Here is a 23,238-nt window from a genome sequence, read left to right as displayed (position 1 = left end):
AAGTCCTGATTTACCCTCATTGGACACTGACAGCATCTGATAAAATTTGTCTTTCTTGCTGAAAACTAATCCAAACCATATTATCCACCTTTTATAATTTGATTGGAAGTTCTGCAAAGCACTGTTTGTTTTGAAATAAATTTCAGATCAACACCAGCAGAACAGATAAAAAATAATGGGTTTAAAGGAGTTAAAAAGGAGTTTAATGGAATGCTTGACAAATATCCCAGTGCTTTATTTTTATTTTAAAGTTTAGTTGATGGAATAGTCAATAGATTAACAGGTCTCTTGTTGTCCTTACATTTAAAAAAAAAGAAAAAAGAGGGGTAATTAATTATGCCTATATCATATCTCAAAGTTAATACATGACTTAGTCAATCCATATCCACAAATTTAGGTATATTAATATAAGAGTCATGGCAAGATTGGCATGAGGTGACCTTTAGCAAAACTTGAAATGATTGTGCTATAATAAGCTGATATTCTTTAGAAAATTCCTTACAGAATGAATTTGTAGTTACTCTACATTTAAAATATAATGATCTTCCTGTCTAACCTGGAGCCACAGTATCCACTAAAGCTCCGACTGCAATGCCATCTTTCCAATCTGATGTAAAATTCTGTATTGGCAGATCCACAAGTTTGCTCTGAACCCATCCCAGAAGTCTTTGTTTAGGGGTTGGTTCACCTTTCTCTCTCAGAACATCTGCATCCTCACCTTCCCACATGGGCATAGAGATGGAGTAGTGCAAGATTAGAGTCCATATCAGTCCTAATATCAGCTTTAGTTTACAGTCCACAATATCTGAACTGTCTGGAAATGATAAACACTAAAATCACTTTATTTACAACTTAGATGATAAAAACAATATATAAAAGGAGTCATACATATAAAGAATATGTATTATCACTGTCTTATTACATAAAACGTGTACATTAATTACTACATACTGCCCGATAAATGAACGAAATATAAAAATGACAATCTTCAAGATAGTTCCATAAGCAATACAAGTTATAACCACAATCGCTGTTCAGTTCATACCAGCAAATACAAACTCAATACCCTTTCTCAAGTACAAATAAAATATGACACTTAATCCTAGAGAATGATGTTTTATGTGCAATACCAGTTTACGTTAATGAGTGAAGCTGTCTTCTTAAACAAAGATCATTCAACATTAGTCATCAACTCCAGTCTCAAAATAGTAAAGGTTAGAGATAATCACGTTAAACTTAGATTAAAACAACTTAATATTTTTCATGTATGAACATTTAAGTCACTAAAAATTTGCAATTGAGACACGAGTGGAATCTTACGCGTCAATATTTCATTTATATTTCGTATTTGCTAAGTAAACATACCGTACCAAGACTTAAAATGAAAGATTTTCAGTGACAGGAGAAACTACAAATCTCAAAACAAAGTACGCTTCACTGCATAGCATCTTGCTGAAATAGTTTATAATGGCTGCTGTGAAAATAACTTAATTTTCCCAGAAGATAATATTATAATACATTGTCCTACAGGAATAAGCTAGTAAATATGAACTCTATAAACGAGCACTGCTATTCCGATAAGTTTTAACGGGATACAAGGGCTTAACATGTTCTCTGCCATGTGCGTTTATGTTTTTCTTATAGCAAAGCCACACCGTGCTATCTGCCGAGCCCACCGTGTGCCATTCCTGTGGGCGACAGAAGACTTGAATATGAATTGCGTGACACACCGACACGTCACAGACAATTATTTTTCAAGCTAATTTTTTTCTTGTGGCATAGAAGTTTAGAATATTGTAACTGTTCCTTGGCACCACTTGATTTTTGTTGTTGTTTTATCACATATTACACAGCAGAGAACGTGTTAATTAAAAATATTTTGTGTGGCCCGCGAAGGTCTATTGTAGTGAAGAAATGAAAAATTGACTTCCGAGGTAAAAATGTATGAAAGCTCCGACATTCATCATTGAAATATTAAAATTTATTTTGTGTGCACCTATATGTTTATTATTTATGCCTCTATACTTTTACAGTAATAACTTTATAGTAATGGCTTTTAAATTATATCACATACACCTCGGCCTATTATACCATCATTCCCCCTCCTAGACAAAGTGGACTCGCTCAGCTATATACCCCCTCCCGTCTGCTAGACAAAGTGAACTCAGCTGGCGGGTGACTGTTGGCAGTCTGTCCGTTAGCTGTGGTGGAAGATGACGTGTTTTAAATTATTGTGCACTTCCGTGGTAAATATAAACATAAGCAAAGTTAAAAAACATAAGATTGACAGTGAAAACAGTGTACCAAGAACGTTGGGAACTTTAATTACAAACAATAACGGCAAGTTGCAGTGTGTGGTTTGTTTGTTTGAATTTCACACAAAGCTACTCGAAAGCTATCTGTGCTAGTCGGCCCTAATTTAGTAGTGTAAGACTAGAGGGAAGGTAGCTAGTCATCACCACCCACCGCCAACTCTTGGGCTACTCTTTTACAAAGGAATAGTGGGATTGACCGTAACATTATAACGCCCCCCACGGCTGGGAGGGCGAGCATGTTTGGCGCGACGGGGATGCGAACCCGCGACCCTCAGATTACGAGTCGCACGCCTTAACACGCTTGGCCATGCCGGGCCAAGGTTTGTATGCAAATTATATCAGTGCCCAAATAATTTAATATGAAAAGGCATTATTCAACGATGCATGAAGTATAAAAATATGAAAAAGGTCGAAAAGTTCAGACTGTGGATTTCAGCAAGAAATTAAAACAACAAACGAGTATGTTTAGCAAGTTATCCAGAGGCATATATTTTTTACACCCGATGGAGGGGATGATTTTTGCAACCACTTATGTGTACTGTTCAATTTGCAAATTGATAATCTCTGATTACATGAACCTGAAAGCTGTAAACATGCAGTCACAGAGTAATCTTGTTGCCACGATACTTCAAGGTTTCCATGTAGGTTTGTATAAGTGAGGTGTTGTGAACAGTTTTCAAAATGTTAACAGAATAAAGACAAATTAACTGCCACATAAATTTATTCCTGCACGCTGCACAGTATAAAAGATGGCCATAGTACTTGACAAGGTTACTAGTAACTTTCATTGCATGAATTACGTTTTCAAATATTAATAAAATTAGTAGTTACCCTTGATGAGTATATATCTACTGAAAAACTGTTCATGTTGTTTGATAAAAATAATTAAAATGTCTTGAAAATTACACATCAATACAATGTAACACACAATTATTCATACTTTTCATTGAAGTAAGATTCATTTAGTCCTCTAGTCTACATGTTCCTCCTTTGTGATGATCTGTTTATGAATTCTTTCATAAGCTCTTCTATATTTATCTTGTCGACCTCATCTTTGTGAGTGTGACAAACTGCCACATGGTTGAGGCGGCACTGAGACATAGTTGACCTTAACCACGTCTTCAACCGACTTAATGCAGAAAAGCTGCGTTCACATTCGCAGCTAGATACTCGTACTAGACGTATAAGCAAAATTTTCATGAGAAGAAACACTTCATTAAACATCTGCTGGCTTGTTTCATGCATTTTACAGTAAGCATCCTTCGCACCTTTCAGAGATACTGCTTTTGTTGTTCCTTTGAACATGGGCAACTGAAACTCGAGCAGTTGTGCAAAGATTTCTGGATAAAAGTTTATAACCGAGTTGTCAATCTTGCCAGATGTGATCATGTTCTCAAGTGCCAGATATTGCCTCAAGTCATTGTTGTCTGCATTGAATCTAGTGGTCAGATGTTCTATGACTGTGTCTACAAATTCAAAATATTGGCTTCTGTAGTAATCTTTAACTGTTGCAGAATGGTGTGCTGAGCCATCACCTGTGATCCTTCTAGGGGGTTCTGCGAATGCGTGGTAGTTCAATAGACACCAGATCTAGGGAAGTTACCTTTTTCTCAGCTTCAAATATCTTGTTGTAATTTTCCTCTGTTCGCAATACCCGCAATTGCTCAACTGTCATTGCAGATGCTTCAATCATGCCAGATACTATCGCTGATTTTGCTTGGAATGCAAAATTTAGTTCCTCTAATGCACCTAATGGATGCTGAGCCACCATAAATCATAAAACTGTCTTTCCTTTGTCAAATCTGTCCAGCAGACCTCGTGCTTTCACTGCTACATCTGATTTTTCATTTGCTAATTCAGACAAAGAATCAACAATGTCACTGTAGTGATCATTAGCACATGTAACTGCAGACAGGCGGTACAACCAGCGTGTTGGACACAGCGGGTGGATGTATTTAACTGGACCATTGTGGCTGTCTGACGATACAATACTTTCTAAGATTGTCTTGTATTTGCCTGACCTCTGAAGCAAGACACCAAGTTCATGTACCCACTGGATAGAATCTAGAACACGTTCACAAGCTTCAACTCTATGTTGCATTATTAAATTAGCCTTGTGTGCTCCGCAGTGAAAAAACAAAGCTGACGGTTGCTTCTCTTTTATTTTTGCCTGGCATCCACTGTGCGCACCACTCATGTTATCGGCTCCATCATAAGTTTGTGCTCTTAATCTATACATAACTATACATAAAGTATAGTTAGGATATTGTTTCACCAGTTGTATTGGAAACACTGTACAAAACAAGAAATGTCTCATGGACATCAAGGTTCTCATCTACGTATCGTACACATATTGCTTCCTGTTCGGCACCTGTAACATCTTGAGTGCCATCAACCATTAATGCAAAGATTTTACTTTGCTGCACTTCGTGTGCTATGTTCTTCAGTATTTGATGGCTGAACATCTCCATTATTTCATTCTGGGCCTGGGGTGATGTGAATGGAGTTTTCTTTGACGAGGCCATCAACTCATGATCTTCCTCTTCCAGAAGCTTCATTAACTGCAGGAAGTCTCCCTCCGTATCAGTATGTCCACGTAATGCTAAACCTTGACGCAGTAAGTAACGTAAACTTCTGAATATTTTGACTTATTTTGTATTCTTCCTGCTGCTTCTCCCTCCCCATCAGCTTCAGCTGGACAGTCACTGGAGTTACATCAAGTAAACCTTTTGGAGGTATATTGTAGGCCTGTGATGCAGTAAAACAATTCAACAGACCAAACTGTGGGGGGGGGATGTTTGTATGCACCATACCCCCACCTGAAATGAAAGGGGGATATAGCTCCCATCCTCCCAGGATCTATGCCCCTGAAGTTGTCAAAAAGCGAGACATGTGCTTTGAATGCTTCGTATGTCGTTTCTCTTAAACTTGCAAGAGCAAAGTAACCTTTTATTGATCGCAGTTTAGTAAAAGAAATGTGCCATTGAAATGGCAAAGACGTTTGGAGATGCCAAAATTGACGACAAATTTTAGTCAGTGCCGCTTTCCAACCAAGCCATTCAAAGAAGGATCACTGATATGGGAGAACAATTAGAAAACTCACTTGCTGGATTGGTTGAAAAAGTACTTATGTCTTACTTTCTCTTGACGAAAGTTCTGATTAAGCAGATGCAAGTCAGCTGTTATGTATGCATTATTCATGAAGATTTTTTAATGAAACGGGAATTATTGAATGTATGTGCTCTTTGTGGGACCATAAAAGGAAATCTTTGAGGCAGTGAAAAATTCAGTTGATAAAATTGGAGGTTTCAATAAGTGTTCAGCAATAGTGACAATATGGCGCACCTGCAATGACCGAAAAAAAAAAAAAAGGCTTTGTTGGTTTTCTTAAGGAAAATGAAGTAACGTGTCCAACATTTCATTGTGTTATTCATCAAGGAGCTTTGTGTGGGAAATCAGTGAAACAGAACGAAGTTTTTAAAAACTTCGTGTTAAAATTATTAACATAATAAGAGGAGGAAACAAATCTCTTTTACATCGGCAGCTAAAGCAGTTTTTAGAGGATATGGATGCAGAATATGGGGATTTGGCTCTTTACAACCAAGTAAGGTGGCTCAGTTTTAGAAAGTGTCTTGAACGATCCTGTGGAATAAGAAATGAAATCCCTGCATTCCTTGATAAGTTTGTTTCATCGGATACAATACAGTTGGAATAAGAGCTCAAAAGTAAGGATTTTCTGAAACAACTAGCCTTTCTCACAGACATCACTACTCACCTTAACGATCTCAACCTGAAATTCCAGGGGTGGAACCAGATGGTATCAGATTTAATGAGAAACAAATAGGTTTTGAAATAAGTTAAGAATTTTCAAAGTTTGTTTAGAAAACGACTTGGCCCACTTTAAGTTGTCAGCAACTAACAGAACAGTTCAAAGATAACGAGCCACTTGATTTTTCAGAATTTTGTGTAAATATTGAATATATCATAGATAAGTTTAACGCAAGGTTTGAAGAATTTGAAATGCTAAAAAGCAGGATAGAGCTGTTAAATAATCCTCTGTGTTTTGACATAGAAAGTCAACAAGCTGACGTTCACCTTGAATTGTGATTTGCAAGCTGATTCATTTCTGCAAAACAGACAAGAAAGAGGACGAGATTTCTTTAAACTACTTTCAAAAAATCGATTTTCAAATTTGTGTGCTTTTGAACAGAAAATGTCATCAGTTATTGGAAGCACATACAAATGTGAAAGTGTGTTCTCCATGATGAAATTCATTAAGAACCACAACAGAAGTCGCTTCACGAATTCTTCTCTGCTTCACCTAACGAGATTAGCAACGATAGAACTTCATGTCAACATACCTGCTTTAGTCAGTGCTGCTGAGCAACCTCAAAGCTCACATTGAAAATGTTTTGTCCTTACTACGTTAAATATCATAGATATTTGTTATTCTAGTTGTTCTTATATGCAGCATTTTTCATTAAATTTATTTATTATGTAATTGAACATTTTAAAATCACATTTTCCTTTTATTTTCACAATGAAATAATCTTTTTTCGCAAATATGTCCGTCCAAATATCATGTAACGTAAAGTCAGTCACATTCAGATTAACTCCTTTCTCAATCGCAATTCATTTTACCCTGTTGAAAGGACATAGATTAACCCTACCATGGATTTATTTACTCTTTATTTTGCATTACGTAATACAACAACAAGCCCTAATTTGACAAAAATATAATGCCGCCCGCCATTAGATTTGTGAATATAGTTGTGGCCCTCGGGCTTTCGTAAGTTGGAAACCCCTGGTCTAGATATTACGCTATGTAACACAATCCGTGATGACGAGAAAACCCACTTGTAGAAAAAATTATATATTTAAAAAACGGCTGGTATGAATAGAGAAAGCACTATGTAGAGGAGCGAACAACGTTTCGATCTTCTTTGGTCATCGTCAGGTTCACAAAGAAAGAAACAGGTAACTGACAGTCAGTCATCTCAGCCGTTTTGTTACATATAACTATGCAACATAAATTTTGTTCCTGGATAGTACGTGTTATTTCTTAATCGCTTATATTTCACAAGTACAGAAAATAGCCATTATTCACTTCAAACTTTGCTTTTGTAACCTGGATAATGAAATTTGATAATTAAACTATTTTCTATGTCAAAACGGACAAATTTGCACATTTTCATTCACATAAGGTCTGAATAAAACAAGATTTACATGCATTTATACTAAAGTTATACAAAAATAAACTAAAATGTTTAGAAGCAAGTAGTTTTTGGAGATTTACGACTAATGTAAATCACTTTCACGTATCAGCTCCCAAATACAGTTTCCCATCACGTTTTCGTTATACGCTCCTAGGTAGCGACGTTCAAAGTGCAGTATATCTTGGTGGAAGCACTCGCCTTGCTCCTCAGAGTATGCTCCCATGTTCTCCTTGAATTTATCAAGATGAACATCAAAAATATGGACTTTCAGGGACATCCTGCAGCCCATTTTGCCGTAGTTCTTCCCTAGAGCCTCAACCACTTCCACATAATTTTCGGATTTGCGATTGCTCAAGAAGTCCTGAACCACTGCGACAAAGCTGCCCCAAGCTTTTATTTTTCTTCCTACTGAGTATCTTGTGGAATTCTGTTAACTCCAGGATCTTTTTTATTTATGGTCCAATGAAGACACCAGCTTTGATATTTGCAGCCTTCACGTACCTTCGAGACTTCTTTCCCAGGCTGTCTGAGACAGACTCCTTATCAAGAGTTGTGTCAAATTGTTTCATAAGACCCAATTTTATGTGCAATTGTAGGAACAGCACCTTCTGGAGGCTCACTAGTTAACCACACTTAACATTGTGCCTCCCAACAGAGAACGCAGTCCGTTGTGACCAGTGTTTTCCTGTTGTGGTGGGCTGCAGTGTTCCTGCTGTCCCAAAGGCAAAGATAACAGGAAAACTTGGTAAAGTCTCCTTGGAGACTCATGAGGAATGCCACCATTTTCAAGTCTCCGATAACTTTCCTGCCACACTCATCATACTTCAAGGCAGATGCTGTTACAAAGATGCTGTGTACTTTTTCGCTCTTGTCTTGATAAATTGGCCAAATATATAGCAGAATACTTGCAGCTTCTTGATGCCACCTGATAAAATCAGATAGGTCTCTGTTCACTTAGGCAGCTAGAACTAAATTGAAGTGTTGAGTGATGAGCCCCTGAATATATTACTATGGAAAGCTCTACAACATTCTAGAAAGTTCTTGTAAGCTCTACAACATTCTCTATCAGCCACTCAGCACTGAATCAACCTGGAATGTTCTGGAAAAATGGGCAAGTTTGAAAATTTCATTGTTCAGGTCACAAAAGCAAAGCTTGAAGATAAAAATAGGTCTTTCTTCCATTTACTTTAGGCATAAGCAATTGGCAAATAACACTTTCTGCCCTGCAACAAGAAAAACTAAACATTTTGTTACATAGTGTTATTAGCAGTGTGTTCATTTTCGAGTTTCTCGTAAGGCTACACGAGAGCTATCTGCGTTAACCGTATCTAATCTAGCAGTGAAAGACTAAAAAAAAGGGAACTAGTCATGACCATCCACCGTCAATGTTTTCTTAATCAAAGAAAACCGGGATTGACTGAACATTATGACGTCCCCATAGCTGACTGGGCGAGCACGTGTGGTTGAATGGGGATTCGAATCCGCGACCCTCAGATTGCGAGTTAAGCTCTCTAACCATCTAGCTATGCCAGGCCGAGCGGCATGGTGTACATTTCATAGGCTGATGTTACTTCATAAAATCTTTGTTCTGTTAATAACAAAGTTTGATCGCGCGAGCATTGCCCGAGCGCAGCTATTCTCTTAACAATTATTCACGTATATTCACTCAATTTTCCTGTCTCTAATTAATACCGTCTCTATTTGAAATATGATAATAAAAAACAGTTTGGCTACTTAAAAAGCTGGAAATAAGTTAAGGTAATTCACTTATAATAATTCGAGTAACAAAAGTTCTAGGACTAGCTTTTATTATGATTAAATAGAATAAATGCGTTCGTTCAATTTTCATTACAATTTAATGCAGGAAACATCACCGTTTTATTCGTTTTTGTTTATGGCAAAAATATTGAGGCTATATGTTGCCATCCCTCATTTTAAGCTATCAACAAGAGAGAAGGTAATCGATTGATAACTTTCACCACCAAATCTTTAGCTATTCTATTAACAACTAATAGGAAGTTTGACCGCTACATTATAATGCAGTCACAGCTAAAGAGCGAGCATGTTAAAAACTGAGGTTCGGTCTCGCAGATTATTTTAAAAACACCCAAGACAAACTGTAGTTTTGGCAAAATATTCGGGTTTCCTGGTTAAATATACTGAAAAAAATCAAACTTAGAAAACTATCTTGTACTTAAAGTTGTAACTATTGTGTTCTTATTATAAAATCACCTTAGGACAAGTCATGTCAGGACCATAATGAAAATAAATATGTAAAAATCACACATAGACAGATCGGGTTTAATCCAGCGGTTACCATATCAAGATGCGAAACTTTACTTTTAGAATTCTGTTAATCGATTGCCACTAGTTAGTCAGTTTCTGGTAGCAGCCCTGTAGAGGTGGGCAGTGGTTGAACATGAACTTTAAGAATCTCTGACCTGGCCATTTAGCCCGTGCGTCGCATAACATGCAATTCAGGTTGAAAATTGATTTTTCTTGCTCACACGCACAAAAACATGCATACCCATTCAAAAGAATGAAACATTCTGTACTACATAAGAGAATGCTTGGATACATTTTATAAATGATTGTGCAATCACTAAATCAGATGCAATTATCCAGAAATACGACTGATTACTACATTTCACAGGCTATAGCTTGCCCACAGTTTCCTCTTGAAGAAGAAAGATCCACCTTTCAAAAGCGTTAGGGTTATAGGTATTTTTAAATCCATTTCTATAGAAGAGATATTTTCAGGTGAACCTAACATGCTTAAGCTATATCAGAGTAGTCTAATAAACGAAGGATTCAAGCAAGGTGTGGTCATCACCTAGACAATTCTGAATGTATGCTGATCGAGTTTGAAAGTAACTCAAAAGGAATAAGATGTAATACACTATTAACACAGAAAAAAGTATTTGCATTTACTTTATGACGAAACATTGCTTCAGACTTGACGAAAGCTATATCAAGCCCAAGTTATTATTATTTTTAGTTAAGACTGCAGAGTCCAAACTATGCTATTTTATCAGTGCGCATCAGCCCTGGATTAACCATAAAGTAAAATAAACACGAGCTTAGGGCACCACAGTTTTTCCCCTAGCTATCACACCCTTAACTCTTTGACCGCCACACTCAACTTTAGTCGATTCTTTTGTAATTTTCCTTATCTGCCGTGTTCGACTTTACCCTGCATTGTTAAAAAAACGTTTTCTTTGGCCCGGTGAGTGACACAAGGGGCCATTTGGCAAATCTTTCTGGAATTTGAATAATGGCAAACCAAAAGAGATGGTGTTCGCAAAAACTTTTTTTGGAGTAAAAGCCAACGGTGAGCAATACAAGAGAGAGTGATTATTATATTTACCATCAACAGGGTCAGTTTACTGTTTTGTTTGTAAACCTTTTTCCCCTAAATTTTCCTCGTGTTTTGTTGAAAGAGAAGGGTTCAGTGACTGGCAAAATACTATTGTAATTGATCATCATGAAAGAAGCATTACTCACCGATACATACTTAACTCGCAGACAAGGTTTAGGCTTACGACAAGAGTTGGAAAACCAAATAAAAGAAGATTGCAATCACTGGGTACGTGTCTTGGAGCGTGTTATAGCTGTTTTTTGTACGTTAGTTGAACGTGGCCTGACTTTTCTAAGAATAGATAAAAAAATTTGGTTCACTGCAGAATGGGAATTTTTTAGGACTACTTGAGCTCGTAAGTCAGTTTGATCCATTTTTAGCAAGACACATTTTCGAAATATAAAAATTCTGGAAAAAGAAATCCTTACTTGTCTAAAACCACCTGTGAAGAGCTCATTGAACCAATGGCTCAGAAGGTCCACACGTTCATTGTTGAAGTAAATTCTTCTGGTTATTTTAGCTTGTCAGTTGACTCGACGCCAGATCTATCACATACAGATCAGTTAAGTGTTCTACTTATATACTTAAAAGATGGGCAGCCTATTGAACGTTTTTTAACCTTTCTGGAACTGAAAAGCCATAGCGGTGAGGAAATGGCAAACAAGGTATTGCAGTACTTACGTGAAGTTGGTAAACTTAATTTTTCAAAATGTAGGGGTCAGTCTTACGCCAATGCTACTAACATGTCTGGGCATTATACGATTTTAGAAGAAAATAAGTTTTCCATACATGTATCCTGTGCAGCCCATTCACTAAATCTGGTAGGCTGAAGTGCTCTTGATTGCTGTTAAGTGGTAGTTTATTTTTTTCTCTACAATGCATTTGCTCTATACATTTTTTTTCAGCCTCAACCAGCCGGTGGAAAATTCTTAAAGCTTGTCTTGGAAATGAAAGTATGTTAAAAATCCCTCTCTTATACTAGATGGGAGGCACATGCTATGGCAACAACAGCAGTTTTGTAGTCTAAGATTTTGGAAACTTTAGATGTCTAGTTGAAGACCAGTGACAAAAGAGAGACACTAGAAGAGAAGCAGACAATATTACAAATAAGATGCAAAAGCTATAATTTGTTTTTATGTGATCATGTGGGATGAGATTTTGCAAAAGTTTCATAAAGCAAGTCAAGTTTTGCAAAATGAGGATGTGAACTTAAAAAACACGTGCAGATATGTACGGGTCATTAGCTGACCAATTACGCACTTTAGGGATGACTAAAATATTTGAAGCAGTTGGAAAGGAAATACTACCAGATGTTGATAACAATGCAGTTCAAACTCGCAAATGTGTCAGAAAGAAGGTATTGATGATGGAGATGTACCATAAGTAGATCTGAATGCCAGAGATAAATTTCATATCACCATCTTCTACACAGTTGTTGACACACTAGAAACCCAGACGAGGAAAGGTGTACAAAGAAATAGTGAACAGATTTTCTTTCGTGAGTGAATGCCAAATGATGTCATTTCATCTGCTAAAACTGAAAGGTACTCTCAGTGTTCCCAAAAGCCAATTGATGTTTACCCAGAGGTCTTGTACACCAATATCTGTTGAGCTTCAGCAGTTTCACTCATATGTGCGCCACAAGTTCAGTGCAACAAAGACTGTAAACCAGATTCAGTTATGCTGAACTTTATAAAATAATTTCAGAAGACAATTGAGAGTGCGTTTCCAAATGTAGACATTGCATTGCGTATATTTTATAACATTAATGGTCACAAATTGCACAGCTGAACGTTCATTGTCTCAACTCAAGCAAATTACAAATCCCAACAGAACAACTGTGCTATAACACAGACTAGATGCCTTGTCTCTGCTAAGTATAAAAGGAGATTTGTTACGCCAAATTAGTTTTAAGAACTTGATCAAATACTTTGCAATTAAAAAAAAATCTAGAAGAAAACTTTTTAAAAACTTAAATAAACATTAAGGTATAAGTAAATAATTTGCTTACAGGGTTTTAAGCTCAATATGAGAAATTGTTAACATCAAAGTGAGAATTTTTTGAATAAAAAGGGTTTTGAGTAAATTTATTTTTGTTAACAACAAAGTGAGAATTAACAGAGTGAAAACAAATATACAGTAAAAATAATTCTTTTTAATTATCATTAATCAAAGAAGTAATTTCCCTCATTTCTAAATAAAAGGCCTCAGTCATTGCTTGATTTTGATCTATGCCCAATCTGTTAAATAAATAAAAAAAGTTAAAGTAGTTATGGGGTCTGACCTGGAAGAAAACTGAAGGATTATTAATTTTTTAAAAGCTTCTTTTCACTTGCAGTACTTATTGAGTCTTAATATCTTGTCAGTTAAGCAATAGAGAGGCACCATTGTTGGGCTGTGCTTAGGGCATTAGTTGCCCTAATCCGACCCTGTTGCGCATACGCTATCTGTGTCACTCTTGGTCATTTTCACTGAAAAGAGAAGATAGGTCGTATTATGAAGGCATTAACTGACCATCGTGAGGAAGCGTCAGTGTTCACTTTGATTGTTCATTAAACTTTACAGAATTTTCACGAGAAAGGGCGGGGAATACAATACTAAGTAAATAGTCCAAGACGAAAGCAACTTAGCCATATCCTTGACTGAGATTCTCTGAATGTACGAATGGAAATCTTGGAAAGGTATTTTATAACAAATGATAGGACAAAAGCAGAAAGACACAGTTTGCACAATACATTTATTGCGTAACGTACGAAAAAGTAACCTAATCTCGAGTTAGGAGTAACAAATATAATATGAGTGACATGAGTAATGAAATAAGTTTCTTAATCTGCGACTCTGAGTCCGTAACCACGTTTCGTTATCGTCTTTACATTAAAAACGATATTTGTAGAGCGTTAAACTCTACAATTGAAGGCAAGTAACGTTAATAGTACCTACTGACGATGAGTCTGCTATTTATTATGCTATGCACGTTAAGTATTATGATTTCGAATAGTCGGACATTTTAATTTAGAAGGCAACTGAATGTTAATATGTATAGAATTTACGATACTTGCCAAAAAGACCAATACAAAATGTTCTAAACACAAATATCTTGATATACAATTTATAATAACGGATATTACAAATCCGTATTACTAATGATGGTTTATATATGACAGTTTTACAAGCTTACAGACAATACCGAATCTTATACCTGGTCTGGAATTAAATATTTTATCGACGATCCAGGTCCATGAAGAGCAAATTAATTCCGAGTTGATATTCTTACATCCCGCTTAAGCAAGCGAGCTGTCGTTTCTTGGTTGGCCTCACACCGCTTACTTCTTACGAAGGAAGATATTTAATATCCTCTTAAAAAATGCTGGCCCGGCATGGCCAAGCGCGTAAGGCGTGCGACTCGTAATTCGAGGGTCGCGGGTTCGCGCCCGCGTCGCGCTAAACATGCTCGCCCTCTCAGCCGTGGGGGGCGTATAATGTGACGTTCAATCCCACTATTCGTTGGTAAAAGAGTAGCCCAAGAGTTGGCGGTGGGTGGTGATGACTAGCTGCCTTCCCTCTAGTCTTACACTGCAAAATTAGGGACGGCTAGCACAGATTGCCCTCGAGTAGCTTTGTGTGAAATTCCAAAAAACAAACAAACAAACAAACTTAAAAATGCTAACGTCAGAAGTAATTCACTGAAGTTGAACGGTTTGCAATATTCGAAATCTAAACCTTCCTAGTCAAATTCTGTATTTTTCCGATTAATAGGCGTTAAATCACAATTATAACTTCCGAGACCTACAGTACACTGACTGTAGCTGACTGATAATAATAAATCTTGGCGTGTCGGTTCTTATATACTAATCACGCAAAATTCTCGAACTTTCAACACCGTTCGAAAAGAGGCTAGCGTTTTCGTAAAACAAATATTGTTGATGCCTGTTCTCAAGAATCTACAAACATAGAGAACGGAAAAGACTTGCATAAAAGATATCCAAAAATACATGTCATACGCATCAAACCAAAACAAACGCAGATATTAAAATAAATGTTCAACAGTAAATCCATTACACGATCCAACTCTATAAACACTGTTTTTGACACTCAAAAGGAGGGGGCATGTAACGTATAGATAACAAGGTAATTTCCATAAATCCAATATGGCTGCCAAATATTGATTATTTTTAAGGTTTTGCTCTCAAATGATGTAGTACTATAATTTAAAAATGATTAAGACTTATTTTCAGAACCTTTATTTATGGTTATACAATACTACATACTGAATGACTGTGCTAATAATAGTGTAGAAACGTTAAAACATATCGTAGTAAACTAATTTTCAATCTATATCCATCTTCTACTTAAAATAAGGATGCAAAAGTGATTCATCTGCAATGAATATATAGCTGATGGACAATCAGTTGTTCTACAAGCAAAGGGGCGTGATAGTGTAAAATCGTCCAATCACTCCGACTTTGGAAATATTGACGCAGTTACTACACACCACATAACATTGCACATGACTTAGCGTCACTTCAGTAAACGTTGGAAAAATGCATAGGCCTCCCTTAAGTGCAAGAGAGATTCAAGTTCCAAAACCACTGCTGATTTTGTGACAAACCGGTCAAGTATGATAGAAAATTGGAAATAATTTGACGTATTTTCCATGTGAACAAGCGAATTCTAGGACTCTGTGCTAGAGATTTGCCAGTCTAGAAATAAAGTGGCCCGAGACAGCATCAGGAAGGATAGCTTCTGTAAATAATTCACGTGCTGCATATGCAGTTTATCATTAGTAGCTTAGCAACAATTTCAGGATAGGGAAGGACTTCCAAGTAAAAGATCCGCAGATGAAGCGAAAATGGCAAATATTTAGTAAACCTAAAACACATGAAAATTACAAACATCTACCAATGTATTTGTTATTAAACTGTCTGGCTATTAAAATAAACAAAACAAAGAAACACCGAGTGATAAAGTAACAACGACAAAGGAAGAAAAAAACGCGTCTGGTCATGCTTAGAAACACAGCTAAGTCAATTATACATGTACTTCATAAAACAACCAAAGCAATACAACAGTGAAGACGTAAAATTTTTAAAAAGTGCTGCATATCCAGCATTAAGTGAAATATAGATCATGCCGTGAGGCATATTTGAAGCACACTGAAACTACTACTAAGAACCATGTTTGCTGGTAAAGGCGTTGATATAAAATAACATCGATTGGACAGAATATCAATATAAGTAATACGACCAAGAGTCACACTACCACCACTTTAGTTTGGCCTCAGGATAAAGTCGCATTGCCATTTTGGGTCCAGGTTTCTCACTGACACACTTAACACTTAGACTCTCCTATTCGTATGCTGATGTGAAAAAGATACGAATGTATCTCTGCAGTTTCATGTGCGACTCAAAACGTAGGATGTATACCGTAACACTTTTCAGTTCATTGCGGCCAACGTGGACCCTAATGTAGCAGCAATCGATGATACTTCTCGATAGCGAGAAACCCACTTGAAATAAAAATGTATTTCAGAATGGCTGGTATAAGTATTAACACTTATTGACAAGGAAAGAACAACGTTTCGACCTTCCTAGGTCATCTTCAGGTTAACCTAATTAATTAATACTGATAACTTAAAAAAGATCCATCTAGTTCCAGAAAACTCGACATCTCAGCTATACATACTGTGGAAGGTAGCCTTACATTTAACCTTTATATATGCATACTTTCAAAAAAATTACTTTACATCAGTTTGTTATTTAATGAAGACAGACCAAAAGATATTTTGTTAAAAATTAAATGACAAAATTTTGTTTGCGCTGGAACATGTTTATGATGAGAATCGGTAGAATATTCACTTTGTTGTGACTATTTTATTATTTTTAATTAATAAATGTGGATAAAAGCTTGTTTCAAGTACTTCTATCAAGCATTTAATTATATTAAAAAGTTTCAATCTAAAAAGAAAAAAAGCCTTTCACTCATTTGTAGATTTCACATGTTACTGTGGGATTTACCAAGTACAAATTTTGTTATGTATTTATAGTTGTTAGCTACATTGGAATTATGCAATTTGCACGTCCCCTATACACCTTATTCTTCAGAAATGCTATCCAAGTTCCCAAAATAGGAAGAAAACTAAAATATGGAAGCAATTTCATTGCAACGAAGTAGTATTTGGTGGTGTATTGCAATTATGCTCAAGAATCGTCCACCTAATCAAATTCCATGCGATTTTTCTATATCCAGAAACTCCATTTTACACGCACGTTACTGACCATAAAAAAATGTATGACCGATAATCTGTTTAAGGGAATTTAAAAAACACGTGCATGTATAATCTACAATGAAATACAGTAGAGTACAAGAAAGTGACAAACAAATAAACACAGACATAAGACTGCTCATCAGATAAAACAAAACAATACTTCATTAACAAGTTTCCTCCACAAACCCTAGAAAACATACGCACACACCTAGACAGAAAGCAAAATCAACCAACTAAAATAAATATATCTCACGAATCAAAAAACCACGAAACCATATACTGCTGTATACCATATATTCCTGACATCAGCAGACAAATAACCAACATTTGACAAAAACTAGTAACAAAATATGACATTCCAGTTAATGCCAAATTTATTCAAAAACCAGGCACAAAACTGAGGTCTATACTATGCAAAAACTACACTGACAAACACCACACCAACATTATTTATAAAATACAATGTGATAACTGCCACGACTTCTATATTGGAGAAACAAGTAGAAAAATGGAAACCAGATTCAAAGAACATAAAAAGTCACCTTTACACGTTTTCGAACACTGCAAATCAAATAAATACAACATTACCATAGAAAACACCTAAATACTAAATGGAGAAACAAACATAAACAACTGCAAAATTAAAGCCTTACTTGCACACCAACGCAAGCTCAAAATAAACTAATACAAAGGAACACCTTTATTCCTATAAATATATCTACATCTAAGCACGCCCTCTACATTTCTTTACTCAATTACACATTTGCCTTCAAACATGTGGTCAGCTATCGGTCAGTTTCCTTTCTTTGTGAACCTGGCGATGACCGAAGAAGATCAAAACGTTGTTCGCTCCTCTACATAGTGCTTTCTCTACTCACACCAGCCGTTTTTACATATATAAAACTCACAAACAAAATTTAGAATTCTTGAGTAGAGACCATAAATGACGTGATGAACAATTCTCTAGTTACAGGATGACATCATAAGTGGTACACATACCGTTCTTTAATGGAATTTTTAACACCTACCTCATATAGCGTTGACTTATCAGTGACTGTTGAATGGAGTTATACGCTACGATAATCATAAGTATGTTATAAAATGAAAGACGCTCAAAGATTTTGTCATACTGACTGAAAAATAAACAAAGATTCAGTTTCGAAGGTAAAAGACAAAAGAGAAATACGTTTTATGTTTTTTTTTTAATTTCACGCAAAGCTACTCGAGGGCTATCTGCGCTAACCGTTTCTAATTTAACAGTGTAAGACTAGAGGGAAGACAGCTAGTCATCACCACCCACCGCCAACTCTTGAGCTACTCTTTTACCAACGAATAGTGGGATTGACCGTCACATTTTGACGCCTACACGGCTGAAAGGGCGAGCGTATTTGGTGCGATGAGGATTCGAAGCCACGACCCTCAGATTACGAGTCGAACGCCTTAACCACCTGGCCATACCGGGCCAATGGCGATAGTCCTAACATGATTATTTCTATTCGATAATAAGACTACACAATTGGCTAACTCTGGGTGCAATTAGGGTATCGAGCCCCGGTTTGTAGCGTTAAATCCATAGATTTACCGTTGTGCCAATGGTAAGCACCTACCTTGAAATGTAATGAAAGCGCTTAAACGCATTTATTTTTTAAATATTTTATGAAACCTTACTACTTTAGTATCTGAAAAAATACGTTATGCAGCTAGAAACATGATGGAAAATAATTTACGTTTACAACACATCAGTAAAGGGTATTTTATCTTCTCACCTTGTATGACGACCTTGTTTACCGTTTTGCAAGCTCTGGTTCAGTACGGACGTGTAGAATATTTATATATTTGTGTCAGATATTCTTCGTATGGTATACGCAAACACTACAGTGCTACACGATAAGGTTCTCCCTCTCTCTTTTATAGAAACTTAGTTATATAGTACACCGGTTAAAATAAAAAAACAAAAACACTATCACGCGAACCCGGAACTACATACCTTGTTAAATAAATGAAGTTTTATCGTTTGAGAAATCTGTGATCATCCTTATTTTATTGTCCGATTTTTCACGTGTGTTTACAACTTTCTAATGTCCTTTTCAGTTCACAGATATAGAGATACATTCGAGTGTTAGTCTGCAAGTTTGAATTACACTACCGATTTACAACAGTTCACGTGCAAGCTAGCTGTTCTCCTCATGTTGAAAACTAATATCTGAAACTGAATGAAAGTTTGACAGAACAAAGGAAACAATTTTCAATTGGGCTGGTTTAAAAAAAAAAAAAAAAGGTGTGTTTAAAGAGTGTTTTAGTTCACGGAATTCCACTTGTCCAACTGGTTTTCCAGATCAACGGTGATGTGACAAGACAATCCCTTAGTCCCTGATAAGCTTGTCACAACTAGACGTGGTCAACAAAAATGAATTCATTTAATCTTCTACTTTAGGGATCATATACACGTACTTTTATTGTGCTAAATTGTATCCTTTTAACACACACACGTTTGAAAATTGCATAAAAACATAGAGAAGCAGATATTATGCTTATAATTGGTACTACTATGATGCATTCAAACGAAATCGGAGCCGTTGGTTTACGAAGCATGACTGGAACCAGACTTCGCGAGTTCCGCAAGAGATTTGTTATACTATATATTACATTGGTCTGTCTTGTTGCACAAATCACACTTGGTTTGCCTTGCTACGCAAACGTAGATTTCAACATTTTGTTTCACTGGTACCATTTGACGGACTTTACAGTATTCAACAACTGTTTGTTTAGTTTGAAATAAACTAAAACTGGCATATGAGGAGTTAGCGATATCTATAAAAATAGGCTGGCAGGCAAGAATTGAAAAAGACTGATTTCTAATTCCCGGTCACTTTTCTAAATCCTGATCTACAGGCCTACTGAATGGGAAGATAAATGTGGTAACTCGTACTGTCTGATATTGAATAACTTCCGACTCTGAACCGATTTCTCATTTATAATCAATACACCGAGTACTCCTCAGAATTCACATTCATTAATTTATACACTTTCACTGAAGGGTCTTCTTGGATTTGCATCTGCATACTTGTTTCCAAATGTTGCAACAAATTACCGTTATACGATTATGTTAGTGCATATGCTTGTTTCCGCATAGTTTCATCTTTGCATGTTACGTATATTTTTGACTATGTATTTCGCAAGTCCCGCCTGTTCTCGAAATTCGTAGATTAAGAGCAAGAATCAACAATACTTGTTTTACGACAACCATGGTGTGCTCAATCATTGTTGGAAGTTCTGGAAATTCGCATTATTGCTATATAAAACTAACGTACCGGAAGAATAGTTTTATTATTGATCAGCTACAGTCAGTGTGCTGTAAGCCTCGGATGCTAAAATTGTGATTAACGCCAATTAATCGAAAAAACTACAACATTTGTCCAGGAACGTTTATAGATTTCGAACACTACAAACAGTTCAAGTTTAATCAATTACTTCTGACGTTTGAATTTCTACGGGGACATTAAATATTTTCTTAAACAAGAAGTGAACTTCTAACCGGTGTGAAGCTAGCCAAGGAAAATATCGTTAGCTTAAGCGAAGTGCAACAATATCAACTAAGAATTAACTTGCTCGTAATGGATCTGGATCGTCGATAAAACAGTCAGTTCTAGACGTGATACAAGTTTGTTTGGATTTGTTTGTTTGGAATTTCGCACAAAGCTACTCGAGGGCTATCTGTGCTAGCCGTCCCTAATTTAGCAGTGTAAGACTAGAGGGAAGGCAGCTAGTCATCACCACCCACCGCCAACTCTTGGGCTACTCTTTTACCAACGAAAAGTGGGATTGACCGTCAATTTATACGCCCCCACGGCTGGGAGGGCGAGCATGTTTAGCGCGACGCGGGCGCGAACCCGCGACCCTCGGATTACGAATCACACGCCTTACGCGCTTGGCCATGCCGGGCCGACGTGATACAAGACAGTGTAACAACGATTAGTAATAACAGTTATTATAAACTCTTATTTTTGTTTGTATATTGAAATATATTTGCGTTAAAGAAAATTGCGTATATCAGTCTTGTTGGTAAATAGCAAACTTTGTACATATTAACATTTTATTAACATCTAAATCAAATTTTCCGGTTACTTGAAATAGTAATACGTTAACATACTCAACATAATAAATCGGAGACAATGGTCTGCATATTCTTTCAATTATTATACTACAGTTATTAGCAACTTATTTTAGGAAAACTGAATTATAACAACATCGTGTTAAGTGATAACGACATATCGAGTTATAAATATAATTCCACGGATTGGCTAATTTTACAGTAAGACAGCTTGACTAAATTCATAGTGTGGAATACTGAACTTAAATCTTGCAAAGACAAACTCAATTTCATGGATTTCATCAAACTAGGTGTTACACGTACTCTCGCTATAATAACCTATTTTTTAGCTTTCCTCAGCTTATCACCTTAAGTTAAATTGGATCAATGTCATAAACAGTATAGCTACAACATCCATCTTTTGCTTAACTCATTAGCTTGTTTTAGACTGAGTTAATGATACAAGTGATCCGAGTCTGAATTTCCACCGTCCACTCACGAAACACTTTTCTACTGCCCGTCACACCAAACATGCTCGCCCTTTCAGCCGTAGGGGAGTTATAATTTACGATCAATCCCACTATTCGTTGGTAAAAGAGTACCCAAAGAGTTGGCGGTGGGTGGTGATGACTAGTTGCCTTCCATCTAGTTTTACGCTGCTAAATTAGGGACGGCTAGCTCAGATAGACCTCATGTAGCTTTGCGCGAAATTCAAATCAAACTTCGACTGAATATTTTGCGCCAGTTGTTTAAAATAGCAAGTCCATGAAAATCTTAGTTTTTCACCTTTTTGAATTCATTATTATTTGATTGCAGGTATTATACAAGTTCAATTTCGCCGAAGTAAGCGAAAACAACCTTAATATTCCACAGCCAAACTTTGATTGCAGTGTAATAGGCCAACATACCTCACAAGAAAATGACTGTTGCCACAGGAGTGTTTTCGGAATAGTAATACAGGTGTATTAAATCACTGTTGAAAGGAATTTAAACAATGAAGACTAAAACACTTTAATCATCTCAAATGACGGAAAATAAAAATAACATTTTACCAACAGTGATTGCTCAGAATTAAGTTTAATCAATAAAAGATACGTATCCAAAGTAACATATAAGAAAGTACGTTATGCGTCTAGAGCGACAGCCCAGAAGTTTTGTACGACTTCCACTACGAAATAACACGAAAATTGATCATGTAGTACAAAAATCAGTTTTAAAATCAACACTTTAGTAGAACTCGGAGAATGATCGCGTGTAACAGAAAAGTGTAGTTTCCAATTTGACTTCCAACCAAAAGAAGTGAAAATCTTATTATACTAAAGAATGCTGGGGCTTATAATCTGAAGCAAATCTAGAATAACCTGGATATTATACGCGTGCTAGGGAGAATTAGTAACTAACCGGAAGTAGAGCTTTCAGAAAATACAGAATGATAGGTCGCATATGACGGAGAGTTGAAATACCTAATTAAAAACATTTCCAAATTTGCATATCTAACATATACTAAAAATCCTGCGGTTTGATTTAACTAGAACTTTAAGCACAAGACTTGACAATCGAACATGTATTTACTGAGAACTGTAGTCTGAATCAGGGTTTCCAGCAAAAGTAACGATCACGTGCTACAGATTGTTGTAATTTAAACAGGATTTCCAGTACAAGACCTGAAGACAATCTATAATCTGAAGTAAGACTTCAAATACAAAATCACACAATTTATCAAGTGTTACGTAGAAATGGAATTCCCTAATCATAAGAAAACTATTACGACAAGAACGACTATTCAAGTGTATTTTGTTCTGCGTTGACAAATCTCCAGTTCCATGTCTTTTATGATCTTTACAGGCTAGACAATGAGCCTAGGGGCAGATCACGCACGAGTTCACAGGGCAAACTAGTTCGTCGGGTGTTTTATAAACCTGCCCCACGGCAAGCGGCACACAAGTATTCGGTCGGATTGATAAGAAATTCTTATTCTTTACTGACTGAATGTA

General features: G+C 36.4%; 1 pseudogene across 1 annotated transcript in view; it reads right to left on the bottom strand.

The window, feature by feature from the left end:
* The window catches only part of LOC143250551 (filamin-A-like), a 114,470-nt pseudogene that overhangs the window by 74,199 nt on the left and 17,033 nt on the right, over nt 1–23,238 (bottom strand). The window contains exon 3 of the transcript XR_013028240.1: nt 557–814. The product of XR_013028240.1 is annotated as a filamin-A-like (transcript). The remainder of the gene's footprint in view (nt 1–556; nt 815–23,238) is intronic.

This window comes from Tachypleus tridentatus, chromosome 5, assembly GCF_004210375.1.
Source record: "Tachypleus tridentatus isolate NWPU-2018 chromosome 5, ASM421037v1, whole genome shotgun sequence".
Taxonomy (NCBI): domain Eukaryota; kingdom Metazoa; phylum Arthropoda; class Merostomata; order Xiphosura; family Limulidae; genus Tachypleus; species Tachypleus tridentatus.
This window is presented reverse-complemented; position numbering and strand designations above follow the sequence as displayed.